Source organism: Camellia sinensis, chromosome 6, assembly GCF_055761805.1.
Source record: "Camellia sinensis isolate YWXY chromosome 6, ASM5576180v1, whole genome shotgun sequence".
NCBI classification, from domain to species: Eukaryota; Viridiplantae; Streptophyta; class Magnoliopsida; order Ericales; family Theaceae; genus Camellia; species Camellia sinensis.
In genome coordinates, this window is record NC_138966.1 from 33,301,901 (window position 1) to 33,317,410 (window position 15,510).

At 40.1% G+C, this 15,510-nt stretch overlaps 1 pseudogene; it reads left to right on the top strand.

The window, feature by feature from the left end:
- The first annotated feature begins 11,511 nt into the window (after positions 1–11,511).
- Positions 11,512–12,451, top strand: LOC145793254 (receptor-like protein 9DC3 pseudogene; annotated as a pseudogene).
- The last annotated feature ends 3,059 nt before the right edge of the window (positions 12,452–15,510 follow it).

Genomic DNA, 15,510 nt, shown 5'->3' on the forward strand with positions numbered 1-15,510 from the left:
TGTAGTGAATGAAGAAATCAACAAAGACAAATGGCGTTATCCGGTAATTGGAATTTATCTTTGAAGCATTACTTTGTTGAATTATCTTTTATGGTTTCTACTTATATGCTATATTTGAGTTGTTGATGTTCTTATTTCAAAACTAGGTATGTTCCATTAAGTAGCACAATAAAGCAATGGTATCCACTTGAAGGGGTGTTTCACCAAGCTGCTACATTTGAGTGGGTGAGCATCTGGATAACAGCCATACAAGACCACTTCAAAAGCTTTACCCTTGCTACTGTATTGAATTCTAAAGCTTTGTTAAGTTGTTTAGTTTTCTTAAAGCACTAAGTTAAATAAGAGTTTTATGTCATGACTCTTTCTTGTTTTTTTTGCTCGCATAATTTAGCAACCTTTTGGAGATTTTCACTTTTGTATGTAAGTTGCTTTTAAATTGAATTTCAGTCATAGAAGACTGGGCCTTACCAAGTTTTTAACTTTGAAATGCAATCTTACAAGTTACAACTCAAACCATTTCCCTTGTTATTTTGAGTAATATAAATGCTGGCTACTAGATAGAGAATTCATGTTGAAAATAATGTTGCATGTTAATCTTTGAGCAGTGCTTTTACTCATTACTATTCTATTTTTTTTTTTTTCATCTTCAATGGCAATTGAGGGATCAAACTGGAGATATTTACTAACACTTGTTCTATAGAAGTGGGAATTTTGTGATTAATTGTAGTATGAAAATGGTGATATGGAGAGTATTGATTGAAAAGGTTGCTCATATTTATTTTTTTGTGAAATTTTACTAGTGCAAGTGTTGTCATGAATAGGAGCATATTAGATTTTTTAAAAATTCAAGTTGTTTAATTTATTCCAGGTTGTTTGATAAGTAAAAATTTGGTGTTGCAAATTCATGTTTGAGTTTGGTAGGTATGTATCATTAAAAATATTAGTTACTCCATGAAGGAGATTAAAGGATTTGTGTAGTTTTATTCGCTGGCCACAAGCTCACACATCCAATGAAGATATTAATCTCCACATTTAAGAGTAATTTGATAACTGTGGCCAAAAAATTTTAAACAAAATTTTGGCTCCTTTCCAAGTTTGACTCATCTCAACCTCTCTTTCTCTAATTTTACAGGTCGAATTCCTTCAAAAATCTGCCATCTGTCCAAATTGGTTTCCCTTGACCTCTCTCACCTTGATTATTATAATTTTTATAATAATCATTTATATGTAGGGAGACTTGAACAACACACTTTCAATATGCTCCTTCGAAACCTAACCCAATTAAGAGAACTACACCTTGATTGGTTGAATATCTCTTCACCTTTACTTCATGCTTTGCTAAATCTATCTTCTTTGACATCTCTCAGTCTTGGTTATTGTCATCTGCGTGGGAAATTCCCAGAAAACATTTTTTACCTTCCAAACCTACAAAAGATTAGCTTATGGAGAAATTCGGAACTCACAGGTAAACTTCCATACTTCAATATGACTAGTTCCCTTCAGTTTGTACCTCTTTTATTGCAACTTTTCGAGGTCCATTCCAGCTTCTCTTTGGAACCTTACACAATTCACCGATCTAGACATCGGGTATAATAGTTTCGGCGGTCAAATCCCCTCATCAATTTCAAACCTTGCAAAGCTTACTAACTTGGGTCTTTTTGGAAACAATTTGAACGGACAAATACCGGATTCCCTTGGCAACATGACCCAACTTACTAACTTGGGTCTTTCCGGAAACAATTTGAACTATCAAATACCGGATTCCCTTGGCAACATGACCCAACTTACTTACTTGTATCTTTCCAGAAACAATTTGAACGGTCAAATACCGGATTCCCTTGGCAACATGAGCCAACTAACTTCTCTCTATTTGAGTGATAACTCACTCAGTGGGACAATACCATCTTCATTGTTTGCTCTGCCTTCCCTGGTTGAAATAGGATTGAGTAACAATAAGCTACAGGGACCAATTCCAGGATTAGTTTATGAACTCCATAACCTAACATACTTGTAACTTTCATCAATTAACTTAAGCGGTGCAGTGGATCTAGATAAGCTTCTAAAGCTTAAAAATCTGATCTATCTTGATCTCTCATATAATGGTCTCTCATTGAGCATCAACAACAGTGTCAACTCCACCTTGACCAACTTTGACACTATAGGATTAGCTTCTTGCAACTTGAGCGAATTCCCAAACTTCTTGAGAGAACAAGCCAGATTGTATTCACTACACCTTTCAAACAACAAAATTCATGGTGAAGTTCCAGAATGGTTATTCAATGTGGGGAAAGATTCATTACAAAATTTAAATCTTTCTCGTAACTTCCTTACAAGTTTAAAGCGCCTTCCATGGTAGAATCTACAATATATTGACTTGCACTCCAACATACTCCAAGGACCACTCCCTGTTCCACCTAACACCACATATGTTTTCTCTATCTTAAACAATAAATTGATCGGAGAAATGCCTACATTGATTTGCAATCTGAGTTCACATGGAGTTCTTGATCTGTCTAATAACAATTTGAGTGGGTTGATTCCACAATGTTTGGGAAATTTGAGCAACAGCCTCTTGGTGCTGAATTTAGGGATCAATAGCTTTCGTGGCACGTTTACTATAGCGATCCCGGTCTTTTCCCATTTGGTTATTGTATTCCGGACTCGGTTCCGTGGATGTGTTGTTGTCTCATTCTCATTTTCATCCTTCACTCTTTGTATTTGAGTCTTGGGTTGTGTTGGGCAGGTTTAAAACAGGTTAGTTGTGCTTTAAAACCAAAAGTTGATGCCCAGAATTTGGCCTTCACGCTCGAGCGAGGCTTTTGACACTCGAGTGGGCCCTTTGTTATTGCTTCTCTACTCGAGCAGGCGTTTTGATGCTCGAGCGTGAATTTTCATCTCCCAGTATTTTTCTCTGCAAGTCTTCGTACACTCGAGCGGGAGTTTTGACGGTCGAGCATGACCCTTTGATTTTGTTCCTTTGCTCGAGCGGGGAGTTTCACACTCGAGCGGGGACCATGGTCTACAAAACTTCTAGAAGTGTGCAATCGACGCTCGAGCGGCGCTTTTCATGATCGAGCGTGAGTTTGTGTCTGACGCTCGAGCGGGGCGACTTTTATATCAGTCCGAGTTTTGACTTTTTGGATCACTTTTCAACATCCTTTCTCTCTCTTACTTTTCAAAAACCACCATTGGAGAGCTTCTCTCTCTAAAACCTCACCTTCTCTCTAAGAAATCATCTAGCCCTAGTGATCCCCCACCTTTGGGTCTTTGTAAAAAGTGTTGATCTTGGTGTGGGCTATCTTTTGATCCGAAAATCTTGGGATTTGGAGCACTTTGAGATTTAATCACCTTCTCTGTTTAGCTCCGAAATTTGAGATAGGAATAACTACTCATTTTTATGATCTTTGACATAAGTATTTAGTCATTTTGATTTAATGTTGAAGTTGGGTGATTTTGGGTGTTAGGGTTTCAAATGAATAAAGAGGGGTTTTTGTTATTTTGACTCCTAAATGTGTAATTGGGTCTTAAAATGATAGTATTGTTGTTATTGAAGTTATTTTGGGCCTTTGGGTCAACATTGAGAAAAGAGGGAAAAAGCCCTAAATTGTTATGACAAATTAATTCATGTAATTAATTTGGGAAATTATGGAATTATGAAATTAAGTTGGAAATAATGAAATTGGCATAAAATGGGATGGAATGGTGGAGTTGGGTTTATTAATCACTCACCTTTGAAAATAGTCGATAAATTATCTATCTCGCGGGCATTTACTTTTGTTGTCAACATGTAATACCTTTGAAAATAGTCGATAAATTATCTGGAGTTGGATTTATTAATCACTCACCTCAGGGCATTTACTTTTGTTATCAACATGTAATACATTTTGTAAGGAATTCTATGATGTTGATTGGATCCTTGGTTTTCTGTGAGTCTTGTTGGAAAAGTACTTGACCAATGTTGTTTCTAACCGGAACTCTAGTAACGCCTCGGGACTATCATAATCCGGAAATGAGATTCGTAAGTGCTTATGTGATTATGTGCTTACGTGGAGTGAATTACAGTTGTCCATGCATTAGGACGCGAGTGTTTTAGCTTCAGCACATTTATGAATGTGCTAATGTTCTTCGTTACCTTTATTAGGATGTCAGGACGAGGATGAGGAGGTAAACGTAGACGTGGTAGGCGTGGTAGGCAGGAGATGCCTTTACCGGATGATATTCCGGTACAGTATGAGGGTGTTGGTTAGGCCAATGTGGCCGAGCCAGCGGGTCAGCAGGCCATGGGTGCCTTAGCCCACGAGATAGCAATAGCCTTGAGGGAATCCATGGGCGTTCTCAGAGCCGAGAATCCTGTTCAGGCCCAGGTTGTTGATGCAGGGCCTTCCTTTCTAAAGAGAGAGTTTTTCCGGTCTAATCCGGACGAGTTTGTGGGGAATCCAAAAGAGCCACTGAAAGTTGATGAATGGCTCGAACAGATGACGAAAACGTTTGAGATGCTTGGCATCGAAGACGAGGCTTTGAAGGTGACCTTGGCATCCTTCCAGCTTACGGGGGATGCGGGTCAGTGGTGGAAGTACATAAGGGGTCGTATTGGTGGCACGTGGGAGGCTTTTGTAGATGCTTTCCAGGAGAACTTTCTATCTCCAGCTGCCAAGGAGAAACTGAGAGACCAGTTTTGTCAGCTCAAGCAGCTGAGTTTATCAATGGCCGAGTTTGAGGCTACATTTACCAGTCTATCCAGGTTTGCACCTGAGCTTGTGGCGTCTGAGGAACACCGTTGTCTGGAGTTTGAGAAGAAGTTGAGGCATGGCCTCAAGATGAGAGTTGGGGGTTCTATGACCAGGGATTATGGGCGCCTTGTGGATGCTGCGGCCCATATGGAGATTATGATGCAAGAAGAGGAGGAGGAGGAGGAGGAGGAGGAGGAGAGACAGAGGGGCTCCAAGAGGAGTCAGGATGGCCAGGGTGATGGCAGGAGACAAAGGGGTTCTAACCTTCAGTAGTCTTAGGGTGGTTTTGTTAGATCTACCTTTCCAGTGCCGAGTGCAGGCCCTGGGAGAGGCAGTTAGGGAGAAGTGACTTGTTACAACTGTGGTCAGCTAGGCCACAAGTCTCCATCTTTGCCCACGGAAGGGCGGAGGGCAGAGAGCAGCTTCATCTTCGGCTCGACCTCAGAGCCAGAGTCAGGGTAGAGGCCAGCCGCTCTCTTGTTACTAGTGTGGTCAGGTGGGGCACCTAAAGAGGTTTTGCCCGCAGTTGAGTGGCACTTCTGGTGCATCTAGGCAGAGGCAGAGTTTTTAGCTAGCTCAGTCAGTTCAGGCCTCGAAGGCCAATCAGGGAGCTTCGTCGTCCTAGTCTGTGCAGCAGTCTTTTGCTCCTAGAGGTGAGCAGGTAGATCAGGGGCCTACAGGGCATGCGTATGCTGTTACCGCGCAGGATCTTGTACTGGCTCCATCGGTTGTGAGAGGTACCTTCTTGTTTTGCAACTCGGTTGTCAATGTGTTGATTGATACGGGTGCATCTCATTCTTTTATATTTGCTGCATTTGCATCTGTTTTGGGGTTGGAGTTGGCACAGTTAGCATCTCCTATTTGTGTTGTATCACCTGTTGGGGGTGAGTTGATTCTGAAACAAGGGTGTAGAGGGTGCAATATAGAGGTCGTCGACCGCCGGCTTCCATTCTCTTTTATAGTTGTGGCTGTCGGGTTTTGATGTTATTTTGGGTATGGACTAGTTATTGTCATACCGGGCTGTTACTGATTGCTACCGCCAGAGGGTCACAATATATACCTTGAGCGGAGATTGTTTCCATTTCTTGGGGGATCGAGTTGGTAGTAATTTGCCACCGGTGTATGATCCGCGAGGGCGGAGTGAACTTAGTGCTCATCTTGCTAGCCTTATGAGTAGTGAGTGTGATGAGACCCAAATTGTATTGCCGAGAGTGGTTTGCGAGTATTCGGATGTTTTTCCCGAGGATCTTGTTAGTTTGCCACCACATCGAGAGATCGAGTTCTCTATTGACTTAGTGCCCGGCACGGCGCCGATTTCTATGGCACCTTACCGTTTTGCCCCAGCCGAGTTGAGTGAATTAAAGATTCAGCTCCAAGAGTTGCTGGATTGTCCGCCCTAGTGTTTTGTCGTGGGGAGCACTGGGCCTCTTTGCTAAAAAGAAAGATGGTGCTTTGAGACTTTGTATCGATTATCAGAAATTGAATCGGGCTACGGTTAACAATAAGTATCCTATGCCTCGTATAGATGATTTGTTTCACCAGTTGAAAGGGTCCCGTTGTTTCTCTAAAATAGACTTGAAATCGGGTTACCATCAGTTGAGGGTCAGGGAGGAGGATATTCCAAAGACGGCATTTCATACGCGGTATGGCCATTATGAGTTTCTGGTGATGCCCTTCAGGCTCACCAATGCACCGGCAGTGTTTATGGATTTCATGAACCAGATATTCCGGGAATTCCTAGATCGTTTTGTAGTCGTTTTCGTAGACGAAATTCTGATTTTTTCACCTTCTGAGGAGGAGCACAAGGAACACTTGAGAGTGGTGCTTGAGTTGTTTAGAGCCCACATGCTGTATGCTAAGTTTGGGAAGTGTGAGTTCTGGCTAAGAGAGGTTAAATTCTTAGGCCATGTGGTTTCCGGGGAAGGGGTGTTTGTTGATACATCCAAGATAGAGGCAGTGCAGGATTGGGCATAGCCTAAGAGTGTTTTTGAGATCTGCAGTTTTATGGGATTAGCTGGGTATTACCGCCGATTTGTGAAAGATTTCTCCAGGTTAGCTTCGCCGTTGACTAGATTGACACGGAAAAGGGTCAAGTTTGTATGGAGTGAGACTTGTGAAAAGTCGTTCCAAAAGTTGAAGGTTAGATTGACCACCGCTCCAGTTTTGATTATTGCGGAGAGAGGTTTGGGTTATGCTGTTTATTACGATGCCTCACGAGAGGGTTTGGGTTGTGTCCTGATGCAAGAGGGGAGAGTGGTAGCTTATGGCTTACGTTAGTTGAAAATACACGAGAGGAATTACCCTGTACATGAGTTAGAATTAGCAGTTGTGATCTTTGCCTTGAAGATTTTGAGGCACTACCTTTATGGCGAGAGGTTCGAGGTATTCTCAGACCATAAGAGTTTGAAGTATCTGTTTACACAGAGAGACTTGAATTTGAGGCAGAGAAGATGGATGGAGTTCATAGAGGATTATGACTTTGAGTTGCACTATCACCCGGGAAAGGCCAATGTTGTGGCCAATGCCCTTAGTAGGAAATCCATTAGTGATGTCGCTTGTATAGCCATCCGGGAGTGGGAGATGTTGGGTGCACTTGGCGAGTTTGATTTGCTTCTGGGCGAATCCGTTGAGGCTGCGGCCTCTTTTTCTGTTGTTGCGCAGCCTACACTTGTGAATCGAGTGTTAGAGGCAAAGAGAGGTGACTTTGAGGTAGAATACCTTCGATAGAAGATCTCCAATGGTAAGGCTGAGAAGGGTTTGTCTGTGTATCCCAACTTGAGTGTGAGATACCGAGACCGCTTGTTTGTGCCGGAGTCTTGCTGAGAGGAGGTACTCCGAGAGTTTCACCATTCACGCCTTGCGGTGCATCTGGGAGGCACCAAGACGTATCGTGATTTGGGTCGCCAGTTTTGGTGGCGGGGAATAAAGAAGGATGTGGCAGTTTTCGTATCGAAGTGCCTTACTTGTCAGCAAGTGAAGGCCGAACATCAGAGGCCAGCGGGTTTGTTACAACCCTTGCCTATTGCCGAATGGAAGTGGGAGCATGTCACTATGGACTTCGTTGTAGGTCTTCCGAGGACTCAGCGGGGTAGTGATGCTATTTGGGTGGTTGTAGACCAGTTGACTACGTCGGCGCACTTTATCCCTATGCACGTGAGAGATTCGGTAGATCACCTGGCCGACTTGTATATTCGGGACATAATGAGGTTGCACGGGGTCCCAGTGTCGATCGTCTCTGATAGAGATCCTCGTTTTACTGCTAGGTTGTGGCAGAGTTTGCAGAGTGCTTTGGGTACTAGATTGACCTTTAGCACGGCTTATCATCCTCACACCGACGGGCAGTCCGAACGTACTATTCAGATCCTTGAGGATATGCTTCGAGGTTGCGTCCTTGACTTTAGTGGGACGTGGGAGAGGCACTTGCCCTTGGTGGAGTTTGCCTACAACAACAGTTTTCAGTCGAGTATCGGTATGGCACCGTTTAAGTCCTTGGCTGACCGTGTAGGTCGCCTGTTTCTTGGGCCGAGGTGGGTGATGCACCTTTGTTGGGCCCGGAGTTGGTGAGGGAAACAACGGAGAAAGTTGAGCTTATCCGTAGGAGGCTTGTTATAGCCCAAAGTCGCCAAAAGAGTTATGCCGACCGTAGGAGGAGGCCTTTAGCATCTGAGATGGGTGATCATGTTTTTCTAAAAATATCACCTAGGCGAGGATTGGTGAGGTTTGGGAAGAGTGGGAAGTTGTCCCCTCAGTTTATTGGTCTTTTTGAGATCGATGAGAGGATTGGTGAGGTTGCCTATCGCTTGGCTTTGTCGCCGCAGTTGTCCGGAGTGCATGACGTGTTTCATGTTAGTATGCTTCGGAAGTATGAGCCAGATCCGTTCCATGTGCTGGATTGGACCGATTTGGAGGTCGACGAGGATATCTCGTATGAGGAGAGACCGGTTCGGGTCTTGGATAGGCGGGATCAAGTCTTGCGAGGCAAGACCATTCCCTTGGTGAAAGTTTTGTGGAAACATCACGGAGTGGAAGAAGCCACTTGGGAATGTGAGGTGGATGTCCATGAGAAATATCCGGACTTGTTTGTGAATGTTTAACCATGTATTGCGATTTTATAATATTGATGAACTTTAAGAGCATTAAATATGTCTTGAGTTGTAAAACATTGTATATGTTTTGATTTATGGAAGTATTTTGAAACTTGCCTTGAAATGGAAGTTTAATGTAACACTGCGTATGTTGAATGTATTATAGAAATGGAAATATATCATGAACATTGAATATGATATAGAATTGTGAAATATGTGTTGAAATAGGTAAATTTCAAGGAATAGCATGTTGTTAATGCATATTGAGTTATATATTGTGATTTGCCTCTTGAAAAGAGATGGGATGACCGGTATTGGGTCAAGTTGATGAATGTTGAGTTGTAATACTGTTGAGAATTGAGAAAAAACAAGTTTTTGAATCCTGTACTTAATTTCGGGGATGAAATTCTTTAAGGGGGGAGGTTATAGGGATCCCGGTCTTTCCCCATTTGGTTATTGTATTCCGAACTCGGTTCCGTGGATGTGTTGTTGTCTCATTCGCATTTCCATCCTTTACTCTTTGTATTTGAGTCTTGGGTTGTGTTAGGCAGGTTTGAAACAGGTTGGTTGTGCTTTGAAACCAAAAGTTGATGCCTAGAATTTGGCCTTCACGCTCGAGCGGGGCTTTTGACGCTCGAGCGGGCCCTTTGTTGTTGCTTCTCCGCTCGAGCGAGCGTTTTGACGCTCGAACGTGAATTTTCATCTCCCGGTATTTTTCTCTGCAGGTCTTCGTACACTCAAGCGAGAGTTTTGACGCTCGAGCATGACCCTTTGATTTTGTTCCTCCGCTTGAGCGGGGAGTTTGACGCTCGAGCGGGGACCATGGTCTGCAAAACTTCTGGAAGTGTGCAATCGACGCTCAAGTGGCACTTTTCACGCTCGAGCGTGAGTCTGTGTCTGACGCTCGAGCGGGGAGTTCCACGCTCGAGCGGGGCGACTTTTATATCAGTCCAAGTTTTGACTTTTTGGATCACTTTTCAACATCCTTTCTCTCTCTTACTTTTCGAAAACCACCATTGGAGAGCTTCTCTCTCTAAAACCTCGCCTTTTCTCTAAGAAATCATCTAGCCCTAGTGATCTCCCACCTTTGGGCCTTTGTAAAAAGTGTTGATCTTGGTCTGAAAATCTTGGGATTTGGAGCACTTTGAGTTTTCATCACCTTCTCCGTTGAGCTCCGAAATTTGAGGTAGGGATAACTACTCATTTTTATGATCTTTGACATAAGTATTTAGTCATTTTGATTTAATGTTGAAGTTGGGTGATTTTGGGTGTTAGGGTTTCAAATGAATAAAGAGGGGTTTTTGTTATTTTGACTCCTAAATGTGTAATGAGGTCTTAAAATGATAGTATTGTTGTTATTGAAGTTATTTTGGCTCTTTGGGTCAACATTGAGAAAAGGGGGAAAAAGCCCTAAATTGTTATGACAAATTAATTCATGTAATTAATTTGGGAAATTATGGAATTATGAAATTAAGTTGGAAATAATGAGATTGGCATAAAATGGGATGGAATGGTGGAGTTGGATTTATTAATTACTCACCTTTGAAAATAGTCGATAAATTATCTATTGATGTAATTATTTTCTATTTAGAAATAATTGCTTTGGGCTATCGATGGAGGATAGTCATGATTGTTGTAGACAATGCATGATGATTAGGCAAACTAAAACTAATCAATTGAATATGTCATCGAATATGACGGTTGGAATAATACATCAAATTTATGTATTGATTGATTATGTATATGATATGTGTTTATATACATTGTATTGTGTGGGAGGAGATAGGGGATGTACTCCACGGTTTAGGGAAAGATAGGGGATGGACTCCTAAACCGGATATTGTTTGGGAGGAGATAAGGGATGGACTCCATCGATACAACAAATATGTGTATCTATTGAAGTATTGATACAGCAAATCTGTATATCATATATGAAGTACGAAAGTGTTTTGTTTGAGATTGATACAACAATTATGTGTATCTATTGTGAAGTAGGAAGTGTTTAATTTGAGTTATTATCTCAATTGAAATGGAAGTACTGTTGATATGAGATGTAATCTCATTTAAATTGTTTGGCCAGGTTCTAAGCCATAGTTATGAATTGAGAAATTGGATAAGACATGGAAAATGGAATGAAACATGGACACATTTGTCATGTTATTGAAATGGGTTATGAATTGATTTATGTGAGTTAAACATTTATCAAATGCTAATGTTTTAGTCATTGCTCATATTATGTTTAGTATATCTCTACTAAGCGTTGGCTCATCCTATATGGGACATCATTTTCAGGTACAGGTAGCATGCCACCTCCAAGGACGTAGCTTGAGAGGCTTAGTGGCTGGAACATCTATTGTGATTGCATTTTTGTATTACATGTGTATCAAGCCAAGGGCTTATTATCTGTTTTGAGTTAGTACTCACTTTTTTTGTAACCAAGTGTTGGATTGGAAAGTTGTAAGCCCGCAGGGCATTTACTTTTGTTGTCAACATGTAATACATTTTTTAATGAATACTCTGATGAAATGTAATTATGCTTTATTCTCTTATGTCTGAGCATGTCAAGAATATATGATTGATGAGTTTATTTTGAGGGCGTTACATTTACTGCGACATTTACCAAAGGCAACGTGCTAAGGAATCTTAACTTGAATGGCAACCAAATTGAAAGACAAGTTCCGCGATCATTGCTCAATTGTAGACACTTGGAAGTTCTAGATCTTGGAAAAAAACAAGATAAATGATACATTCTCCCACTGGTTGGGAGCTCTTCGAAACTTGCAGGTTCTTGTCTTGAGATTTAATATGTTTCATGGTCCCATAGGCACCTTCAAGACCAAAGGCAAACATCCTTTCCCCAAGTTGAGAATTATTGACATATCTTACAATGAGTTCACTGGGCTTTTGCCAACAAACTATATCAAACAATTTGAAGCTATGATGAATGCGGATGAATATGAAATGAAATTGAAATACATGGGTGAATACTATTATCAAGATTCTGTGGTGGTAATGATGAAAGGATATGAAATTGAATATTCAAGAATCTTAACGGTCTTCTCAATCATTGATTTTTCAAGAAACAAATTCCAAGGAGACATTCCGAAATCCATTGGGAGGCTTAATTCGCTTCGGGGTCTTAACTTATCCCATAACCACCTCAAAGGTCACATCCCAACTTTACTTGGAAATTTAACGAACCTTGAATCATTGGACCTTTCCTCAAACGAGTTTGTTGGGGAGATTCCTCAGCAATTGACAAGTTTGAAGTTTCTTACCATACTAAACCTTTCGGATAACCAACTAGTGGGACAAATTCCTCAAGGGAGCCAATTTAATACATTTGGGAATGATTCATACAATAGGAACTTGGCCTTGTGTGGATTCCCCTTATCAAAGAAATGTGAGGAACAACAACCATTGCCATCTCCACCAACACTACAACATGATGAAAATTCAGATTGGGAGGGCAAATTTAACTGGAAAGTTGTTGTTATGGGTTATGGATGTGGCTTTGTATTTGGAATGGTTATGGGATAACTTATGTTAGTAACTCGAAGTCCAGAATGGCTGATGACAATTGTTAAAGGAAAACAATATAAGAAGGTGAAAAGGTCCAAGAAGAGTGCCCACTGATGCAGTAAAGGAAGAAATTAGCAAAAAACAAATGACGTCATTTAGGTAAGTAGAATTTATCTTTGAAGCATTACTTTGTTGAATTATCTTTTATGGTTTCTATGTATATGCTATTATTGAGTTGCTAATGTTTTTATTTCAAAATTAGATCTGTTCCATCAAGTAGCACAATAAAGCAATGGTGTCCACTTGAAGGGATGTCTCATGTAGCTATTGCATTTGAGTCCATGTGCATCCAGATAGCAGCTATACAGGATCACTTAAAAAGATTTTACCTTTGTTGCTGTATTGAGTTCTAAAGCTTTGTTATGTTGTTTAGTTTTCTTAAAGCACGAGTCAAATAAGAGTTGCATATCATGACTCCTTGTCTCTTTTCTCGCATCATGTAGCAACCTTTAAAGATTTTTACTTTTTTTTTATGTAGCTGCTTTTAAATTGGATTTTAGTCAAACTTGGCCTTGCAGAGTTTTTTAACCTTAAAATGCAATCTTAAAAGTTACAACTCAAACCATTCCCCTTGTTTCATTCTTAATCATTTTTGAATGACGAAATTGTTGGCTACCTGATAGAGAATTTGCACTAAAAATAATGATGTGTTACTCCTTTTTAAAATATTGCCAAGTTTGCTTGTTGGAAGGTAAAAACATTCTCAATTCAATGGCGACTAAGGGATCACACTGGAGATATAGTCTAGCACTTGTTTCTATTGAGATGTGGGAATTTACTTGTAGTTATGTTGCAATTTACTGCTTAATCAGTTTCTTGTATCATCTTTACATTGTTTCACTTTTACATTGTGCAAGATTAAAATGCGTGAGACTTATGTTGTGCACCTTGGGAATAGAAAAGAATTAATGGAAGTAGCTGAAAACAGCGTGGCAAAACAGGTTCTTCGTGAGCATGTACAAGAATCCCTTGGAGTGCAGAATGAAGATCTACTCTTTGCAACTCTCAATAGTATGCTCTTCTTGTTGATGAGATAATAAGTTTGTCCTCAATTAGAGTGTGACAGGAATTTTAAAGTTAATATTGTATGCCCACTTCTTTGCTAGTTAAATGGTTTCACTTTTCATTGAAAATATTTATTATTCATGTTGCGTTGGGTAGGCATGGTAGTTGCAGCAGGTTTGAGTTCACATCTAATCAAGTTGACATATTTTGTTGCAATTGTTAGCATTAGCTTTAATTCAACTAGTATTCTTTTTAAAACTCAGTTCTATGAATTTGGTTTGCCTTATACATCTGTCCTTATATGCTTGGTGATGCAATCCTTATGTGGCATTTAAATAGCCTCACATGCCTCTTCCTCTTTAGTATAAACTCACCAATTTTTTCAGAAGTTAATGATTTTGCTTTTCTATTTGGAGTAAAAGTAAATTGGAATTCGATTGTGAGAAGGAAAATGAAAACTATAGGGTGTCATTTCACTCTGCTCATGTTCCACTGGCCATCTTGGTGTCTCTGTATCTTGATAAATCCATGCTATGAGTCCAAAACCATAGAACAAAAGACTCCACTGAGTGAAAAGCCCTATAGCAAAGAAGTGTCTTTCTGTGAAGTATTGATGGCATTTTATATATCAATGTATCATGATTGTCGTCTGCCCGTTGTGGTTTTTGATTGCCCGTCTTTGGTTTATGATGAATCATTTTGGTATCAGTTGCCACTTTAAACTTTGTTTCTTAGATAGAAATTCCCCAGTATAAAGAAGTGTCTCCTCCTTTGGAAATCAATTTGATTTTCCTCGTTCAGCTTGCGTGATTATTGCACTTATTGAAATCTTGTTTCCCTTCCTTCCTTGAGGTAATAAAGTTGACCTTGACCTAGTTTATGGCTGATAATGGTGTATAGTGTGACAAATTGATTGTAGACGGTAGCATAGAGGACAACAGGGAAGAGAGCTGTGGCTTTTTCAAAAATTCTTCATACTTCTCATTTTCTAAGGCTAATTTCATTTTACACCAACAAGGCTTAATTACAGACTTCACAAAACCCTAGAAGCATGCAAAAATTGTCTAGAACTCATATTTCTCTCATGTTAACAAATAAAACATCAAATCATATTCCTAAGATGGTTTTAGAACTCCTAAAAACTTGGAAACATAGCAGTATTCTGTATTAAAAAAAATACAAAAACAAAAAATTAGAACTCTACTAAGCTATATCAATTCATCATTACATGAGTCCATCTTCAACTAGGCTACATGAATGGCGAAAATATTTATATACTTTTGCTAGTATGGCATCCTATTAGACATGCATATAATTATCCCTATGCGATTTTGTAGTTTCTAAGCACTAGGCACCTTATAACTGCAGGTGTTTCACGTGGGAAAGGTCAGGATTTATTTCTCCGTTCCTTCCATGAAAGTCTACAGGTAATCCAAGAGAAGAAACTACAAGTGCCATCATTGCACGCGGTAATAGTGGGAAGTGACATGAATGCTCAGACCAAGTTTGAAACAGAATTGCGTAACAGCAGTATTCTGTATTAAAAAAATACAAAAAACAAAAAATTAGAACTCTACTAAGCTATATCAATTCATCATTACATGAGTCCATCATCAACTAGGCTACATCAATGGCGAAAATATTTATGTACTTTTGCTAGTATGGCATCCTATTAGACATGCATATAATTATCCCTATGCGATTTTGTAGTTTCTAAGCACTAGGCACCTTATAACTGCAGGTGTTTCACATGGGAAAGGTCAAGATTTATTTCTCCGTTCCTTCCATGAAAGTCTACAGCTAATCCAAGAGAAGAAACTACAAGTGCCATCATTGCACGCGGTAATAGTGGGAAGTGACATGAATGCTCAGACCAAGTTTGAAACAGAATTGCGTAACGTTGTGGCAGAGAAAAAAATTCAAGATCGTGTTCACTTTGTCAACAAAACCCTTAATGTAGCTCCTTATCTTGCGTCCATTGATGTTCTTGTTCAAAACTCCCAAGTACTTCCGCTGAATTACAGTGTCAGTTCACATTGCAAGCATTACTTCATTTATTCATTTTTCTATTTTTTCCATGAGTCATAGTTTATAAAAGTAAATTCAGT